The 5264-nt window shown below is 31.5% G+C and overlaps 1 pseudogene; it reads left to right on the forward strand.

The window, feature by feature from the left end:
- Positions 1-4418, forward strand: part of LOC125864026 (gibberellin 20 oxidase 1-like) — a 122391-nt pseudogene extending 117973 nt beyond the window's left edge.
- The last annotated feature ends 846 nt before the right edge of the window (positions 4419-5264 follow it).

The raw sequence follows: 5264 nt of genomic DNA on the forward strand, positions 1-5264 counted from the left end.
TTAGCACAAACAGATGCCTAAAACACCGAAAATCAGCCACAACAATTAAAATGGACAGCCCCTTGATCACCAATTTCCGGAAAAACGAGACCCTTTCAACCTAAACAGATTATACCACGATGATCCTTGCGAAAAACTCTACAAGTTAGCCTCAAGAATGACTCAAAACGGACTTACGATGATCAAGATCTCACATTTCAAAATTCAACAAAAAAACCTTCATTGCTCAAAATGAAGGAGCAATCTTAAGTTGAAGTTGAGGGAAAAAAAATGGACGAAATTCGTCCTAAATCTGGAAATTTCCAGATTCCACTCCTCTGCCACGTCACCGCCGCGTCAAAATTCTACAACCCGTCAAACTTAAATTTCGATGTTTCGGACTCGTTCGGAGTCGGAAAAATACAAACCTTATATGGAATCTGATTGGAAATGATATTTCGGACTCAACGGTGAAGGCGGAATTTCTATTTGGAGCTCGCTTCGATGAAAAGTGGGTCCCACACCCAGTATCGTTTTGAACCAGATTCCACAATTGCCATCTAAAGCCTCGGGAAGTTAACAAAAGGTCATTCTAGACCAAAATCAATATTACGAAGCTAACCTAGCTGTCAGAATTTTCATCTGAGCACGACTTCCAAGAAGGTTGACCAAAGTCAACTTTTCAAGTCATTACAGATTCCAAGGCCTTCAATCTTGAAACTTATATGTATAGCTCTTAAGCTTCAACATTATTGTCTTGAAGCCACATCGAGAATGCTTGAAGAGTGTTCATATCAGCTCTGTGATGTTTTTGAGTAAACTCAAGGAGAGCAGGCCATGTGAAGTCAGGATATAGTCGAGGGTTGTTGTAGTCCATCAATTCAGTGAGTGGACTCACCACCTTATCTTTGTCAGGACAAAGAAAGAAATCAAGTTATTTTCTAGGAGTCTTGTTGTTAACCACTTCTCTATGCAAGCAACTTTTGTATCTATCATTCGATAGGGCCTGCACAAGGACAAACGCCAAATATGTTATATTCAATTTGTAAGTCTAAGAACTCATGATGTATATCATTGCGCGTCATGTGGAAAGATCTTATAATGTTTTTCACCAAAAAATGTATTATTTGTTTAATTGATTATGTTTATATTATTTGTATGTAAAACATAATACATTAGCTTATTATATAGTACTAGTTTGTAAATTTGCTTACCATAAATGTGTCACCTGTGTTAACCAAAAAAGCATTAAAATTTGGACGAATGGATTACCATTTGTTGTCCACAAAACCCTGAAGTCCTGACTTGAATTATTGAGCCATAATACATAAAACATTGAATTCAATAAATAGGATACATAATTTAATAAGATACAATATTTTGTTGTATTCATTGTACTTTATGTATCATAAATTATTATTTTTATGTAAATTCAATAAATATGATACATAAATTACTAGGATACAATAATTTTGATGTAATAAAAATTAACATTTCTTGAATCTCAAAAGACTCTTTAGATTAATAAATATTAATTTATCTATTAAATTATACATCTACAAATTAATAATATTTTGTAGTCATACCTATATTAATTTAGTGAGTTTTACTATAGTTTCATGTTAAGAATAAAGTTATTTGTAGCTATATAATGAAATTTATCTATGGAAAATCAATCGGAAAAATTCTTTAAATATCTCTACCTATGATTATGCTATATTATGTGTAGATATGTTTATGTACACTCTATAACAAAATTATACCTCAATTTTAAGCATTATTTAGCCGTTCTTAGCAAACTGTTTGGACCCATTTTTTATATTTCAAAGCTTTTTAAGGAAAAAATTTCAAACTCTGATTTGAAATCTATGGTCAAACATATCTTTAAATTTTTTCCTTTTTTAAAATTTGCTTCAAAATATATGAAAACTCTCTGGCCACAAAATTAAACACTATTAAGCCTTTCTCAACAAACTGTTCGGACCCATTTCAGATACTTGAGAACTTTGAAAGGAAATGTTTTCAAAATCTATGGTCAAACATATCTTTGAATGTATTTCCTTTTTTAAAATCTGATTCAAACAACATATGAGCTTCTATCCAAAATTTAAGCATACTAAAGCTTGAAGGGCAATCAAGTTCAAGTGGGAAAAATTCATATGTTGTTTCATTGGAAGACGATGAAGAATGGGAAACTGTTGGCCCAAAGAAGAAGTCTGTAGTAACAAGAACTCAATACTTCGTTTCTTCAAACTTGAATGCCATTATTGGGTGTAGTTGGTGAGCCTTGTAAAAGTGAGAGGGAACAAAGCCTCTGTGATAGTTCAATCATTTTTTGTATTCCATCTTGATATTTCACGCGAAGCTATTCATAACATTTAAGATGCTCTCCGCCTATTTTCAGCCCCTAAGACACTCGAAGGATATATAATTATCGTAGGAGTGGTTGGAGTGGCTATTGCTAGGAAATGCATAAGCATACAGACACTTCCTAAGATGATGATTTTACACCTGAAGTGGTTTGGTTATCGAAGCTATGGAAGTACCAAATTGCATAAACCTGCGCATTTTCCTCTTGAACTAGTTCACGACTTATCACTAGTTCAAGAGGAAAATGCACAGGTTTATGCAATTTGGTAGTTCCTTAGCTTCCATAACAAAACAGCTTCAGCTGCAAAATCATCATTTTAGGAAGTGTGTGTATGTTGATGGATTTCCTAGCAGTAGCCACTCCAACCATTCCTACGGTAGTTCTATATCCCTCGAGTGTCTCAGGGGCAAAAAATAGGCAGAGAGCATCTAGAATGTTATGAACAACTTCGTGTGAAATATCAAGATGGAATACCAAAAATGGTTGAACTATCGTAGAGGCTTTGTTCCCTCTCACTTTTACAAGGCTCATCAACTACACCCCAATAATGGCACTCAAGTTTGAAGGAACAAAGTCTTGAGTTCATGTGACTACAAACTTGTTCTTTAGACCAACTGTTTCCCATTCTTCATCGTCTTTTGATGAAACAATAGACGAATTTTTCCCACTTGAACATGATTGCCCTTCAACCTTTAATATGCTCAAAATTTGGATAGAAGTTCACATGTTGTTTGAATCAGATTTTAAAAAAGGAAATACCTTCAAAGATATGTTTGACCGAAGATTTTGAAAAAATTTCCTTAAAGAGTTCTCAAGTATCAAAAATAGGTCTAAACAGTTTGCTGAGAAGGGCTTAATAGTGCTTAATTTTTTTGGCCAGAGAGTTTTCATATATTTTGAAGCAAATTTTAAAAAAAGGAAATATTTTTAAAGATATGTTTTACCATAGAATCAAATCAGAGTTTGAAAATTTTTCTTAAAAAGCTTTGAAATATTAAAAATGGGTCCAAACAGTTTGCTAAGAATGGCGTCATAATGCTTTAAATTGGGGTATAGTTTTGTTATAGAATGTAACATATCTACACATAATATAGCATAATCATAGGTAGAGATATTTAAAAAAAATTCCGATTAATTTTCCTTAGATAGATTTGATTATATAGCTACAAATAGCTTTATTCTTAAAATGAAACTATAGTAAAAGTCAATAAATTAATATAGGTGAGACTACAAAATATTATTAATTTGTAGATGTATAATTTAATAGATAAATTAATAAATATTAATTTAAAGATTCTTTTGAGATTCAGGTAATATTAATTTGTATTACATCAAAATTATTGTATCCAAATAATTTATGTATCATATTTATTGAATCTACATAAAAATAATAATTTATGATACATAACGTACAATGAATACAACAAAACATTGTATCTTATTAAAATATGTATCCTATTTATTGACTTCAATATTTTATGTATGCATCCTCAATTCAAGTCAAGACTTCAGTTTTTGTGGACAACGAATGGTACTCCATTCATCCAAATTTTAATGTTTTTTTGGTTAACATAGGCAACACATTTATGGTAAGAAAAATTACAAACTAGTACTATATAACAAGCCAATGTATTATGTATTACATACAAATAATATAAACATAATCAATTTAACAAATAATACATTTTTTTGTTAAAAAAAATTATAAGATATTCCCACATGATGGGCAATGATATACATCATGAGTTCTTAGACTTACAACTTGAATATAACATATTTGGTATTTGTCCTTTTGCAGGCTCTATATAACGGTAGATACAAAAGTATGTCGCATAGAACAGTGGTTACCAACAAGACTCCTAGAAAACCACTTGCTTTCTTTCTTTTTCCAGACAAAGATAAGGTGGTGAGTCCACCAACTGAATTGGTGGACTACAACAACCCTCGACTATATCCTGATTTCAAATGTCCTGCTCGTCTTGAGTTTACTCAAAAGCATCACAGAGCTGATACGAACACTCTGTAAGATTTCTCGATGTGGCTTCAAGACAATAAGGTAGAAGTTTAAGAGCTTTACATCCAAGGTTCAAGATTTAAGGCCTTGGAATATTTTTTATGTATATATGTTGAATATTTGATTTAGATATTCCTATTGCAATAATTCTATTAAGTTAGATACCTAGTATTTAGGAGTTGATTTCTATTTCAGTTTGGTTTATAGTCGGTGAATACATGTCTTTTGTTAGTCATCAATAATATAAAGCTCTATATTGAAATACACAATTTATCCTTCAACTTTTCTTCCATTGTTATCTTTCTGCATTTATTTTCTTTTAAAAATTGATAGGTGTGATCTAAAGCTATTTTTCTGAAGGGACCTTTAAGTGCACAGATGGATTTCAAAAATTGTTTTTCATGAATGACTCATGTTGGTTATAGTAATGAAAATTACCATTTATGAGTTGTGAGAATGGAAAATTACTTTGAGACCCTTGATCTTTAGGAAGGAAGTCGTGGAAGAGGATTATGAAATGAATCCGTTACAAAATAATCCAACCATAGCGCAAATCAAGAGTCACAAGGAAAAGAAAATCTATGAATTCCACGACGAAAGCAACATTGTTTGTTGTTGTCTCAACAACTATTTTAAAGAGAATTATATTTCTCTCATCATGAAAAGAAATTTGGAATTATCTTAAGAAAGAATATGTTGGAGGTGAAGGAATTCAAGTTGAAAAGAATAAAAAGACACCAAGAAAATCAAAGAATGCTTGGATAGATTGCTTGGTATTGATAACAAGGTAAGATTTCTAGGCACTAGATTAGAAAAGTAAAAGATAAATATAAACACAGGAAGCCAAAGGTTGATTCATTGAATAATTTGATTTAGCAAAATGTCCAAAAAGTCATTCTT

This window comes from Solanum stenotomum, chromosome 5, assembly GCF_019186545.1.
Source record: "Solanum stenotomum isolate F172 chromosome 5, ASM1918654v1, whole genome shotgun sequence".
Lineage (NCBI taxonomy): Eukaryota > Viridiplantae > Streptophyta > Magnoliopsida > Solanales > Solanaceae > Solanum > Solanum stenotomum.